Raw genomic sequence first — 15,200 nt, forward strand, 5'->3', positions numbered from 1 at the left:
ATAAATTATGTGCTTGGGACCCCCAAACTCAGATGGCCCCTCATCCCACAACCCAGCACCTCGCCTTCAGAGCACGACAGAGACTCAGGATATGAGTAATATGCAAAAAACAGAGGGACATGTAGATGACCCTTACTTTAACCCAAATTAGTTAACAGAAACTTGCAAACAGCGCTTTAAGACTCCACAGGAGGCCGGCCGGGCGAGGTGGCTCAAGCCTGTAATCCCAGTACTTTGGGAGGCCGAAGTGGGCAGATCACGAGGTCAGGAGTTCGAGACCAGCCTGCCCAACATGGTCTCGACTAAAAATACAAAAAATTAGTCAGGCATGGTGGCGCAAGCCTGTAATCCCAGCTACTTGGGAGGCTGAGGCAGGAGAATTGCTTCAACCCGGGAGGCAGAGGTTGCAGTGAGCCGAGATTGCACCACTGCACTCCAGTCTGGGCAACAGAGCAAGACTGTCTCAGAAAAAAAAAACAAACAAACAGAAAAGACTCCACAGGAGGAGCCACTACCCTCCAGCCAGCATCTGCCTGAATCTGTGTGGGCTGAAGACGACCTGAATAACCTCTGTTGATTTAATTACGTAGGTTAATATGTGGGTTACGGTAAGGATCATATATATGCCCCTCTGTATTTTGCATAGTTACTTCCTGTGTGAGTCTCATCCTGTGGTGCAGGCTAATGTGCAGTGGTGAAATCATAGCTCACCACAGCCTCCACCTCCCCTGCTCAAGCAAGCCTCCCACCTCAGCCTCCTGAGTAGCTGGGACTACAGTCACACCATAAGCTAACACCGGTTAATGTGGATGCAAAACTAGCCCGTGTTTGAAGCGGTCGTGATCCCTTTGGTTTTGCCCCGAGCAGGGAGAAGCAAGATTCCTCAAATGCAAAACAAGGAGGCTGACTCGGGGTGCCCCAAGAGGTACCCCACTTCTGGGTTTAGCCCAGGTCAGGGTGGTGGCCTCCCTCCTTAGTGCTTTTGCTGGGCCGAACACCAGCCCAGGAAAGTGGACTGCCCTGGAGACCAGTGCTTGGGGAGCCAGAGAGAAAGCGTGCAGAAAGAGGATTCTTACTGTAATCTCTGTAAATGCCACTGTCTTCTTGGTAAAATTTCAGAGTAATTTTATCAGCCACATAGGGTAATTAAATCAACAGAGGATATTCAGGTCATCTTCAGCCCACACAGACTCAGGCTGATGCTGGCCGGAGGATAGTGGCTCTGACTGTGGAATCTTAAAGCACTGTTTGCAACTTTCTGCTAACTAATTTGGGTTACAGTTACATCTACATGCCCCTCTGTTTTTTGCATAGTTACTCACTTCCTGAGTGAGTCTCTGTCATGCAAGCTGGTTCACAGTGGCTCAATCATTAGCTTACCACAGCCTCCACCTCCCATGCTCAAGCAATCCTCCCACCTCAGCCTCCCAAGTAGCTGGGACCACAGGCACACCACCAGGCCCAGGTAATTTTTTTTTTTTTTTAAAGAAATGGGGTCTCACTATGTAGCTCAGGCTGGTCTCGAACTCCTGGGCTCAAGCGATCTTCCTGCCTTGGCCTCCCAAAGTACTGGGATTACAGGTGTAAGCCACCATGCACAGCCAAAGAGGAAGTTCTTATGAATCAGCCCAGGAGTCCTGCACTCGTGCTGTAGGCATGCATTTTCCTGAATGCATGCTGTGCGCCAGGCCTCCCTTTGCCCATGCTGTGCCCTTTGTCTGGGATGCCCTTTCTGAGAACTTACCTTTTGAAAATCATTTGCATCCTCCAAGATTCACTCCAAGCGCCTTTTCTGGGAAAATTCCCCTATTTTCTATGCATAAGTTCTTTATCCCTCCTCCAGGATGCCCACAGCGATGATGGTGAGTGACAATGAAGAGCTCCCTTAGCAGGGGGGCATTCTGTCCCCTAATGAAGGCAATTGTTTTCTTCCCCGTTGGAGCCGCAGCCAACTCCTGTAGGCAGAGCACGGTGTTCGTGTGTTAAAGGATGCCTCGGAGTGCCTTGAGCTGAGTGGGTGCTTACTGGATGAATAAGTGAGTGAGGCAGTGAATGAATTAATGAATACTGAGAGATATATTCCATTTGGGGGAAGGTGGGCTGTTGGTAATGATCATAGAAATGAGCAGTATCTGCAACTAATCTCAACATCCACATTTCTCCTCACCTGCATGGTGGTCAAGTGGATGGGGTAGAGGGGAGTGGGGCTTGAAGGTCTGGGTTTGAGACTTGAGTCCACCCTTAACAGCCTCGTGACCTAGGGCAGGTTACTGAAGCTCTCCTAGCCATCTTTTCTTTGGACGTAAGGTGGGAATGTATCAAACTAACTACAGTTACTCCCAGATCAACTTGGCTCCTCCTACCCCAGACCTTGGCCGCTTGCTCAGTGGAGAGCCTCGACCGCTGTTCGTTGGTGGCTTGGCCTGCCTGAAGGTGAGGGCCGGCCTTCAGCCTGCCTCTGCAGCATGCCTGCAGTGGGGGAGTCTGTATCAGCTCCAGCACCCAGGTCCACTCCTATGGACCCATGGAGGAGTCGGCTGCTCCCTGCTCTTCCGGTTTCTGACTGAAGTGTCCTGGGGCACGGATCTGGCCTCCAGTGGCCAAAGGCTCAACACAACTCAGAAATCCAGGGGGGTTCATGCTTCATGCAATGAACTTGGACCAGCTACAAACAGGATTCAGGAAGGAGCCAGCAAACTAATATCTCCCACCTCCTTGACTGGTTGGAGTGCCCCGGGACCCAGGGACCCCGACCGGCCTCCTGCAAAACAGCCCACACCACCGAGCAAGTGGCGCTCTTTCATACATCCTCCTGTGTATTTTAAAAAGCAGGCAGCCCGATAACCCATCACCTCAGTGCTGCTATCCCTCCCTCCTGGCCTTGCTTCCCTTTCCCCCTCACTCTTGCTGTCCTGCCATTGCACCTCAAAACTTGTGTTTTCTGTCCAGGCATGGTGGCTCATGCCTGTAATCTCAGCACTTTGGGAGGCCGAGACGGGCGGATCATGAGGTCAGGAGATGGAGACCATCCTGGCTAACACGGTTAAACCCCGTCTCTATTAAAAATCCAAAAGGTAGCCAGGCGTAGTGGCACATGCTTGTAGTCCCAGCTACTCAGGAGGCTGAGGCAGAAAAATTGCTTGAACCCAGGAGGCGGAGGTTGCAGTGAGCTGAGATCATGCCATTGCACACCAGCTTGGGTGACAGAGGGAGACTCCGTCTCAAAAAAAATAAATAAATTAATAAAATAAAATTGTGTTTTCTAAGAAGCCCGTGGCTAAGATGCGGAATAGCTAAACTATCATTCCACAAGGTTCTCATGAGAATGTATGGGACACACTAGAAAGCACTAAAAATCCTAGTGAATATTCTCAGTCTAAAGAATTAGCTGGGTGCAGTGGCTCACGTCATCACAACACTTTGGGAGGCCAAGGTGGGCAGATCACTTGAGGTCAGGAGTTCGAGACCAGCCTGGCCAACATGGTGGAACCCCATCTCTACTGAAAATACAAAAATTAGCTGGGCGTGGTGGCACGTGCCTGTAGTCCCAGCTACTCTGGAGGTTAAGGCAGGAGAATCACTTGAACCGGGAGACACAGGTTGCAGTGAGCCGAAATCAAGCCATTGCACTCCTGCCTGGGCAACAATAGCGAAACTCTGTCCGAAAAAACAGAATTGGTCTTCAGGCTGGGAGCGGTGGCTCCCGCCTGTAATCCCAGCACTTTGGGAAGCAGGCGGATCACTTGAGCCCAGGAGTTTCAGACCAGTTTGGGCAATATAATGACACCCTGTCTCTCCCAAAAAAAAAAAAAAAAAAAAATTAGCTGGTTGTTATGACACACACTTGTTGTCCCAGCTACTCAGGGGGCTGAAGTGAGAGGATCACCTGAGCCTGGGGAGGTAAAGGTTGCAGCGAGCCAGGGTCGCACCACTGCACTCCAGCCTGGGTGACAGAATGAGACCTTGTCAAAAAAAAAAAAAAAAAAAGAGAAAGAATAAGTTTTCAGTTTCTCTCCCACATAAAAGAGTTATATAAAGGGCCAAGATGAATCTTGAAAAAGCAACACAGTAAGCATTTATTTATTTATTTATTTATTTTTGAGACGGAGTCTCACTCTGTGGGCCAGGATAGAGTGCGGTGGTGTGATCCTGGCTTACTGCAACCGCCACCTCCCAGGTTCAAGCGATTCTCCTGCCTCAGCCTCCAGGTAGCTGGGATTACAGACACATGCCACCACACCCAGCTAACTTTGTATTTTTTGTAGAGACGGGGTTTCACCATATTGGCAAGGCTGGTCTCGAACTCCTGACCTCAGGTGATCCGCCTGCCTCGGCCTCCCGAAGTGCTAGGATCACAGGCATGAGCCACTGCACCCAGCCACAGTAAGCATTTAATGTGTACCTATAGTGTACCAGGCCTACCCCAGCTGGCAGGCGATACACATTCCACTGGATGTGTCCCAGGCCTTGGAGACCATGGTGTAGCAAAGGATCCGACAGAGACAGCAGAGACACAGGGGCCCTGTGTTAAACACAGAGCAAGAAAAATGACTGACAGGCAAAGGAAGGGTTAATTCTGAGAGGGGTGGTCTGAGAGGGGCTTGTCAAGAAGTAACTTGAGCAGAGCCTTGAGCAGGTAGTAATACTGTTTGTTCTGAGTTTTACCATCCACAGAGCACTCTTCATACCTGTTGTCTCCTGCCCTCGTTGAGTTCCAGGGGTAGGTCTGGTATCCCCATTTTACAGGTTAGAGGACTGAGGCTCAGAGCATTAGGTTACTTACAAGCCCTGTTGCCTGGAATTGGACCCACAGACTCAGGCAGCAGAAACCTGGATAGATGTGTAGCCTCTTCCCCGTTAGGGCTGGGAGATCTGGGCCAGTGGCTTAGGATGGATTTGCTTCCAGAGAAGAGCAGGCATAAGCCATGGGCCTGGGGTAGGCTGCAGAAGGGATCTCAGGGGGCCTGCAGTGCTCACTGGAGGAGAAAAACAGGACAGAAAAGATGGCAGGACCAGACCCCAAGGGCCTACAACACCATGCTGGGGTTTTAAATGTGTTATGTGGGCAAGGGGACCTGCCCAAGGTTTCTGCACAGGGCTATAAGACATGACCAGGCCTCTGCTCAGAGATGACCTGGTGGTAATGTGAAGGATATGGTGGAAACTGGATGTGGGGGCCAGTCAGGAGATGGGGGCCATGGTCAGTGAGAGAGGTACCTCTCTTGAGATTGGGGAGGGAGAGATAAGGAGGAGGCCAGTGCAGATTTCTGGAGCCACCAAGGCCCCAGCACAGAGGAAGTGGAGGCTGGGGGTTGGGAGGGGGTTTGAACCTGTGGCATGCGGTTCACCCACATGAGCGACTTCTTTGTTGGGGACACAAGTTTACCTTTAGTGTTACTGCTGTAGGGACCACTTACTGAGAGACTTCCCTTTCCCCTCTGTAGTAGGCATTCTTCATGCCTTTTGATCCTATGGAGGTGGGTATATTTATCCCCACTTTACAGATGAGAAAACTGAGGCTCAAAGTGGTTCAGTAACTTTCCCAAGCTGCACAGCTATAAATGGGGTACACACCCATATCAGGGTCATAGGACAGCCCCGTCTATGCCTCTTGTCTGAGTAATATTGAATAGTGCCCCTTTCACTCTTTTTTTTTTTTTTTTTTTGAGATGGAGTTTCATTCTTGTTGCCCAGGTTGGAGTGCCATGGCACAGTCTCAGCTCACTGCAACCTCCGCTTCCCAGGTTCAAGCGATTCTCCTGCCTCAGCCTCCCAAGTAGCTGGGATTACAGGCACCCGCCACCACGCCTGGCTAATTTTTATATTTTTAGTAAAGACGGAGTTTCATCATGTTGGCCAGGCTGGTCTCGAACTCCTGACCTCAGGTGATCTGCCCACCTCGGCCTCCCAAAGTGCTGGGATTAAAGGCGTGAGCCACCACGCGCGGCCCCACTTACACTCTTAAATGGGTCCCAGCAGCCGGGCGCAGTGTCTCACGCCTGTAATCCCAGTACTTTGGGAGGCCGAAGCAGGTGGATCACGAGGTCAGGAGATTCAGACCATCCTGGCTAACACGGTGGAACCCCTTCTCTACTAAAAATACAAAAAATTAGCCAGGCATGGTGGCAGGCGCCTGTAGTCCCAGCTAGTCGGGAGGCTGAGGCAGGAGCATGGCATGAACCTGGGAGGTGGAGCTTGCAGTGAGCCGAGATCGCGCCACTGCACTCCAGCCTGGGCGACAGAGTGAGACTCCGTCTCAAAAAAAAAAAAAAATGTGTCCCGGCTTGGATGAAGTCTATGGTCAGCCCGCCATAGGGCATGGAGGCAGGATTCCCCCTCCACTCTGCGTGACTCCAGAGCCTGCTCTCTTCCCAATTCTTCACTTTGTCTTACACAGGCACTGTGCCGTTGGTCTACGACAGTAGCCAAGGTCAGGAGTGGCACCGTCTGGAGCCTGGGATCCCGGTGCAGAGGGCTCAGGTCCCAGCAGGGTCAAGCCACAGAGCCGATTGTAGCCTCACAGACTGTCACTGTCCTTCCTGCAAAGCAGGTGGCCAGGCCTTGTTCAGCCACAGTAGAGTTGGGACATATCTGCCAGATACCGACAGGCTCTGACCTATAGCCTAGCAGCCCCTGCATCTCCTTTGATGTTGTTGGGTACCTCCAGTCAACATGCCCCAGTCTGGGCTCAGCACCCTGGCCCAGTGCTCTCCATCTCCCAGGCAGCTGCACCCAAAGCCATCCTCTCCTCTCTCACACCCCGTAGCACGCACACCCCTGGTGTTCCTGTGGTATGATAGGAAATGTATCTGGTCTTTGTCCTCAAGCTCCTAAAACCCTTATTGTCTAAGTGATAGGACTGTCTTTTGTTCTTCGTAAGGAGCCCCTTGAGGTCACACCTGAGTTTATGCTAATGAAGGGACTGAGGGTTGGCCCAGTCACCAGGCAGGAAGAGCTGTTGTCCTGCTAAACCCTGGCTGCCTTCTGCTAAGCTGCCTGGAGGCAGAGTGAATGCCCAAGGGCTGGGTAGCACCCCTTAGCACAGCAGGAAGGCACAGTGGAGGCTCTGAGGATGCTAGGCCAAGGCTGAGGCTCCTGAACACTTGAGAGGGAGAGGTCAAGAAAGGAAGCCAGTGTGGCCAGTGCCCGTCATCATGTGCGCCCAGCCCAGGCTGGGAGGCTGTTTCACATCATAACTCACTAAATCTCCATGCCTCCTCTCACCCAAGAGGCAGATGTAATTACAACCCCCCATGGAGGCATTGATCTCAGGGCCCCCTGCAGATACCGAAATCCATGGACGCTCAAGTCCCTGGTATCAAATGATGTAGTATTTGCATATAACCTACACACATCCTCCCATGTACTTCAAATCATCTCTAGATTACTTAAAATCCCTGACACAATGTTAATGCTATCGAATAGCTGTTATAACTGTATTTTTATTTGTATTATTTTTAATTGATTTTTAATTTTTTTTTTTCCGAGAGATTTTCAATCCAGGCTCAGTTGAATCTGTGGATGCAGAAGCTGCAGATATGGAGGATCCATGGTACTCACTTTAGCTAAAGGACTTTTTTGTATTTTTAGTAGAGACGGGGTTTCACCATGTTAGCCAGGCTGGTCTCAAACTCCTAACCTTAGGTGATCTACCTGCCTTGGCCTCCGAAAGTGCTGGGATTACAGGTATGAGCCACCACTAAAGGACTTTTTTAAAGCCCAGAGAGACAGACACCTATAGTCCCAGCTACTTAGGAGGCTGAAGCAGGAGGATCACTTAAGCCCAGGAGTTCGAGGCTACAGTGAGCTATGATCCCACCACTGCACTTCAGCCTAGGAGACAGAGTGAGACAACCCTGTCTCAATAAAAAAATAAATAAATAAAAGGCCCAGAGAAGATAATAATTTGTCCCAAGTCTCTGTACTCAGACAGGCTCCTGTTTAAACCCTGATTGTGGGCTAGAGTCAGGATTTACACTGGAGCCTGAATACAAAGCCTGTGACTTTTCTCCTATTAGCCCTGGCCACCTCCCTTTCTAGGTATGAGCCATCCTGCAGTTATTACAAGTTCAGGGCTAAAAGGCCTTATGGAAAGTTGTCTTTCTTTTTCCTTTTTTTGAGACAGGGTCTGGCTCTGTCACTCAGGCTGGAGTGCAGTAGTGCAGTCTTGGCTCACTGCAACCTCTGCCTCCCAGGCACAAGCGATCCTCCCAGCTCAGCCTCCCTACTAGCTAGGACTACAGGTGCACACCATCACACCTGGCTAAGTTTTAATTTTTTTTGTAGAGATGGCAGTCTCACTATATTGACCAAGCTGGTCTCAAACTCCTAACCTCAAGCAATCCTCTCACCTCGGCCTCCCAAAGTGCTGGGATTACAGGCGTGAGTCAGACCTGGAAGGTTGTTGTTCTATTCCCAGATACGTTTTCTTATTTCCCCAGCAAACAACAGTACAATTTTCAAAGGCAGAATTCAAAACCCAGGGAAACCAACCCCAACTCCCAGGGATGCTTTATAAGGATGTTTCTGTATCGGCTCCAGTGGCCAGTTTCAGATGAGCACCCATGCAGCCAGCCCATCATCAATACAACAAAACATTGTGGCACTATTAGAAAGAATGTTCTCGACGCTTGACCCATGCTAACTGGGACCCACCTGCCCTGTGGGGTGACGAGCTCCTTGTGACTGAAGGTGATTTAGCCAGTCTGCTCTAGAGAGAACAGTATTTTGTGTTTGTTTTTTTTGTTTTGTTTTGTTTTGGTTTTGGTTTTTTTGTGACGGAGTTTCGCTTTTGTTACCCAGGCTGGAGTGCAATGCCGTGATCTCGGCTCACCGCAACCTCCGCCTCCCGGTTCAAGCGATTCTCCTGCGTCCGCCTCCTGAATAGCTGGTATGATAGGCACACACCACCACACCCAGCTAATTTTGTATTTTTAGTACAGATGGGATTTCTCCATGTTGGTCAGGCTGGTCTCCAACTCCCGACCTCAGATGACCTGCCCGCCTTGGCCTCCCAAAGTGCTGGGAGGCATGAGCCACTGCGCCCCGCCGAGAACAGTATTTCTTTGCCTTCATGATACATCTGGTCTCCTCCTCTGGGATGCTTGATTCTACCTCCTAAAACTTGCAGTTTCAGTTGGAGAGATTAGACATGGAGTTATGTCTTTAAAAATAAAAATAATAACAGCTAACATTTTATATGCAGCTCACTATGAGCCAGGTCTCTTCCAAGTGCTCCCTGCACATCAATGTGTTTAATCCTTATAATCGCCCCATCTTAGAGATGAGCAAATTGAGGCTCAGAAGGGCTACATGGTCTCGCAGGCACACCCCTGTATGTAGCAGAGCTGGGGTTCAGCCCTGTCCTCTTTGCAGTGCACCTGGGCAGAGAGGTGTAGAGGAGAGATGTCCTATTCTAGTGGAAGTGCCCCAGAGATGGTGCTTCCTTGCATCAGGCGCTGCTCCAGGAGCTCAACCCGCATCACCTCTTTTAATCCCCACGACTTTATGACTGTCAAGATCCCCAATACACTGATGAGGGCACTGAGGCATGGGGAGAGATCTAAGGGTCTTGTCCTGCATCACTTGGATGGTCAGTGACAAGACGGGGACTCTAACCCTGAACATCTGACTCCACCGCTTCGCCTTGCTATACGAATGCGGAGAGAACGTCTGAGCAAGAGGTGATTCTGAGCAAACAACCTTGGGGCCTCCTGCTCTGCAGTTCCTGTTTTTTTAAACCATTTTATTGAGGTACGATTGGCATCCAAAAAGCTGTACTACTTAATGAGTACAACTTGATGAGTTTAGAGATAACGATACACCTATGAAACTATCCCCACAATCAAGGCCATAAACATATCTGACATCTCCAAAAGTTTCCTCCCACCCTCTTCAAAAAATTGTATTTCTTTGCGGTAAGAGCACTTAATATAAGATCTACCCTCGGATCACCTGAGGTCAGGAGTTTGAGACCAGCCTGGCCAACATGGTGAAATCCTGTCTCTTCTAAAACTACAAAAATTAGCCAGGCGTGGAGGCACACACCTGTAGTCCCAGCTACTCGGGAGGCTGAGGCAGGACAATCGCTTGAACCCAGGAGGTGGAGGTTGCAAGGAGCCGAGATTGCGCCACTGCACTCCAGCCTGGGCGACAAGAACAAAACTCTGTCTCAAAAACAAAACAAAACAAAACAAAACAAAAAACTACCCTCTTAGCAGATTGTAAGTGTACAGCACAGTATTGTTAAGTACAGATCCATGCTGCATGGAAATCTCCCGTTCATTCTTCTGTCTCAGCACCAGCTGTTCCTCCATGCTACTGGCTCTTTAAGAACAGAGGGCCAGGCGTGGTGCCTCACACCTGTCATCCCAGCACTTTGGGAGGCCAAGGTGGGCAGATCATGTTGTCAGGAGTTCAAGACCAGCCTGGCCAACATAGTGAAACCCCATCTCTACTAAAAATACAAAAGTTAGCCAGCCGTGGTGGTGGGTGCCTGTAGTCTCAGCTACTTGGGAGGCTGAGGCTGGAGAATCTCTTGAACCCGGGAGTCAGAGGTTACAGTGAACCGAGATTATGCCACTGCACGCCAGCCTGGGCAACACAGTGAGACTGTGTATAAAAAGAAAAAAAAAAAAAAGAACGGAACTGTGCAAAACTAGGCTGGGTGCGGTGGCTCACACCTGTAATCCCAGCACTTTGGGAGGCTGAGGCCCGTGGATCACTTGAGATCAGGAGTTCGAGACCAGCCTGGCCAACATGGTGAAACCCCATCTCTACTAAAAATACAAAAATTTGCTGGGCGTGGTGGCACGCGCCTGTAGTCCCAACTACTCAGGGGACTGAGGCACGAGAATCACTTAAACTCGGGAGGCGGAGGTTGCAGTGAGCCGCTGTCATGCCACTGCACTCCAGCCTGGGCAACAGAGTGAGGCCCTATCTCAAAAAAAAAAAAAGAAAAGGAGAAGGAGAAGGAGAAGGATTGTGCAAAACTAGCATCTCTAGAGGATTTTCAACTCACAAGCAGTGAATAGGTATATTACATATGTTATTTGATTGTCTGCTTATAATAGCTCTGACAGATGTTAACCCTGAGGTGAGGTGATGTTTACTAGCCCAAAGTCACCCAGCGTATATGTTGGGAGCCCTCTACCTGAACCCAGGTCTGGGATCCTCAAAACCGAGCTCTTACTAATTCAAGAGGTCCAAGAACAAAGGAGGAAGAGGAGGAGGAGGGAGGCTCTCCAGGACTCAGCAGCAGAGTAGGAGGGAGATAAGGGGAAGCGGAGGGAGCCTGGTGCTGGGCCTGCTTCTTGGGTCTTTCTTCTGGGAGGTGTGGACAGCGCGCTGACAGCCTCCTGCAAACATCCCTGCACCACCTCCCACCCTCTATCGGGAAGGAAGAAGCTTGGGGTTGGGGAGTCTCCCTTGGAAGTGGATTCAAGGCCTGGCAGGTGCCTGCAGGCTCCTGGCTTCCCTCTGGGAGTTTTGGTTTCCTCCTGGGTAAAAGCAAGTTGATGAAATTAAGGGGAAATTGCCAGGGAGAGAGGGCTGCCCAGTGTGAGGTGGACCCCACCTGCCCAGGAGTCTCTCTGTGGGCATCACAAAGGCAGTGGGGCCCCAAAGGGAGCCCAGCTCAGTGACACCTGAGGATGTCTCTGTCCCAGGGCCCCTATTATTAGCAAAGCCATCCTCATTAGCACTTTCACACCCACATCATCACAGATTTCAAATCAGCTGTTCAATTCTCTTTTGAGAAGGAGTCAGTGTTGTACATATTGTAGGATGCCCTTTAAAAGGAAAAAACATGGTCGGGTGCAGTGGCTCACACCTGTCATCCCAGCAATTTGGGAGGCCAAGGCAGGCGGATCACCTGAGGTCAGGAGTTCGAGACTAGCCTGGCCAACATGTCAAAACCCCGTCTCTACTAAAAATACAAAAATTAGCTGGGTGTGGTGGTGTGCGCCTGTAATCCCAGCTACTTGGGAGGCTGAGGTAGGAGAATCACTTGAACCCAGGAGGTGGAGGTTGCAGTGAGCTAAGATTGCGCCACTGCACTCCAGCCCAGGAGACAGAGTGAGACCCCATCTCAAAGAAAAATAAAAATATAAATAAAAGGAAAAACATTTTTCTCCAAACAGGGTGGACAGGCTGACAGGCAGGTCTGGGAGGGGCTGGGGCAGAAGGGGCTCTGCTTCTGGCAGGGCCCCTGGGTGAGAGCCGCAGCAAGGGCTGCAAGTTTGGGTCAGAGTTCCAGGTAAAGAGCAGGGTCACGCATTTGCCCCGTGTGCTGCTCTGAATCTGCCCTGATCTCGACCTCTCTGGGGTTGTGATGCGGCCCCCTTGATGTCCCTCCAGAGCCCTGTGTTTGGAGGAAGGGACCCAGGCAGCCCAGGTGGCTGAGGTCAGGAGGACTTCGAAGCCTGGCTCTGTCACCCACAGGCAGAATGGCAAAAACAAGCTACCTGCGAAGTCTCAAATTCTCAACCTTTAAATTGGGGGTTGTCCACCCAGCAGGCAGTTATGGAGCAGCCACTATGCACCAGGGACTGTTGGCAGAGGGAACATCAGGTTCCTCCTTCTAGGGAATGGAGCACCTCCCTTTTGGTGACACAGCTAAGTGAGCCCTGTGGTGGATGCCGGAATAGACCATCCCAGGTGGATGCTGGGTAGAGAGCCTGGGCAGGAGAGAGCCTGGCCCCTCAGGAACTGCTTGTAGTGGGTTTAGCTGATCCCAAAGTATAGACAGTACACCTGGAGGCAGCCAGTTGGCAGAATCCTGGTGTCAAAGGCTAAAAAACAGAGGCCTTGGAGGGTTTGGGGCAAAGACCTGCTGGTCACTGGTGGTTACTTGGCTGCCAGAGGTGAGAGGATTTGGCAGCCCTGACCCTGGAGCTGAGAACCCTGGGGCAGGTGAGCTGGGGGGAGTGAGGGAGAGGGGGGATCCCTAGGTGAGGTGGAGTGGGGGGAGTGGGGGGAACCCTGGGACAGGTGAGGTGGGGGAGTGAGGAAGAGAGAGGAACCCTAGGTGGGGTGGGGGCAGTGAGGGAAAGGGGAAGCCCTAGGTGAGGTGGGAGAAGTGAGGGAGAGGGGGGAGACCTAGGTGAGGTGGGGGAAGTGAGGGAGAGGGGGGAACACTGGGGCAGGTGAGGTGGGGGGAGTGAGGGAGAGGGGGGAACGCTGGGGCAGGTGAGGTGGGGGGAGTGAGGGAGAGGGGGGAACACTGGGGCAGGTGAGGTGGGGGGAGTGAGGGAGAGGGGGGAACGCTGGGGCAGGTGAGGTGGGGGGGAGTGAGGGAGGGGGGGAACGCTGGGGCAGGTGAGGTGGGGGGAGTGAGGGAGAGGGGGGAACGCTGGGGCAGGTGAGGTGGGGGGAGTGAGGGAGAGGGGGGAACGCTGGGGCAGGTGAGGTGGGGGGAGTGAGGGAGGGGGGAGCCCTATGTGAGGTGGGGGGAGTGAGGGAGAGGGGGGAACGCTGGGGCAGGTGAGGTGGGGGGAGTGAGGGAGAGGGGGGAACACTGGGGCAGGTGAGGTGGGGGGAGTGAGGGAGAGGGGGGAACGCTGGGGCAGGTGAGGTGGGGGGGAGTGAGGGAGGGGGGGAACGCTGGGGCAGGTGAGGTGGGGGGAGTGAGGGAGAGGGGGGAACGCTGGGGCAGGTGAGGTGGGGGGAGTGAGGGAGAAGGGGCAGCCATGGGAAAGCAGGATTGGGTGAGGGCGGCAGGGAGGCTAGGGAGGTGACAGGTTGGGATGTTACAGACCTGCTCTCTCAAGGTTGTTTTTGGGGGGGTTCTTTGTGAACCATAAGAGGCCAGGTCTCAGCTCAGGAGAGGCCAGCGTCCCTGCACTTTCTGCCCTGCGCTGGGCTGGAGAGCATTCCCTCCAAATTTTCATTATTTCTGGAACCACAGAATATGACCTTGTTTGGAAGTAGAATCTTCATAGCAGTAAAATCCGGATGGAGTCATTCTGGGTTCAGGTGGGCCCGCATCCCATATGACTGGTGTCTTTATGGAACAAGGAGAAGAAACAGAAAGGTTTCTCACAGACAGAGCCAGGGAGAACGCCAGGTGCTGTCAAACGCAGAGGACGCCAAGGACTGCCGGCCACACTGGCTGCTGAGAGGCGTGGGGTAGGCTCCACTCTGAAGCTCAGAGGACCAAGGAGCAGGGCCCTGCCAACAGCTTCATTTCTTTTTTCCTTTTTTTTTTTTTAATTTTAAGTTCTGGGGTACATGTGCAGGATGTGCAGATTTGTTACGTAGGTAAATGTGTGCCATTGAGGTTTGCTGCACCTATCAACCCATCACCTAGGTATTAAGCCCCACATGCTTTCCTCCCCCCGCCCCACCCCCGACAGGCCCAAGTATGTGTTGTTCCCCTCCCCGTGTCTATGTGTTCTCATTGTTCAGCTCCCACTTCTAAGTGAGAACATGTGGTGTTTGGTTTTCTATTCCTGCATTAGTTTGCTGAGGATAATGGCTTCCAGCTCCATGCATGTCCCCGCAAAAAACATGATCTTGTTCCTTTTTATGGCTGCATGGTATTCCATGGTGTATATGTACCACATTTTCTTTATCCAGTCTATCATTGATGGGCATTTGGGTTGATTCCAGGTCTTTGCTGTTGTGAATAGTGCTGCAATGAGCAAATGCATGCATGCATCTTTATAATAGAATGATTTATATTCCTTTGAGTATATAACCAGTAATGGGATTGCTGGGTCAAATGTTATTTCTGGTTCTACATCTTTGAGGAATCGCCACACCAGCTTCCACAATGGTTGAACTAATTTACATTCCCACCAATGGTGTAAAAGCATTCCTATTTCTCCACAACCACACCAGCATCTGTTTTCTTGTTTTTTTGTTTTGTTTTGTTTTTTGTCTTTTTTTTTTTTTTTTTTTGAGATGGAATTTCACTCTTGTTGCCCAGGCTGGAATGCAATGGTACAATCTCAGCTCACTGTAACCTCTGCCTCCCAGGTTCAAGCAATTCTCCTACCTCAGCGTCTCAAGTAGCTGGTATTACAGGCATGCGCCACCACGCCCAGCTAATTTTGTATTTTTAGTAGAGACAGGGTTTCACCATGTTCATCAGGCTGGTCTTGAACTCCTGACCTCAGGTGATCCACCCATCTTGGCCTCCCAGAGTGCTGGGATTACAGGCGTGAGCCACTGTGCCCAGCCACATCTGTAGTTTCTTG

General features: G+C 51.3%; 1 long non-coding RNA gene across 1 annotated transcript in view; it reads right to left on the minus strand.

Annotated features, from left to right (window-relative positions):
- Positions 1-15,200, minus strand: part of LOC112130584 (uncharacterized) — a 45,337-nt gene that overhangs the window by 952 nt on the left and 29,185 nt on the right. The window contains exon 2 of the long non-coding RNA XR_008517893.1: positions 1,745-1,955. This is a non-coding gene — a long non-coding RNA (uncharacterized LOC112130584). The remainder of the gene's footprint in view (positions 1-1,744; positions 1,956-15,200) is intronic.

The sequence above is a fragment of the Pongo abelii genome, chromosome 23, assembly GCF_028885655.2.
Source record: "Pongo abelii isolate AG06213 chromosome 23, NHGRI_mPonAbe1-v2.0_pri, whole genome shotgun sequence".
Lineage (NCBI taxonomy): Eukaryota > Metazoa > Chordata > Mammalia > Primates > Hominidae > Pongo > Pongo abelii.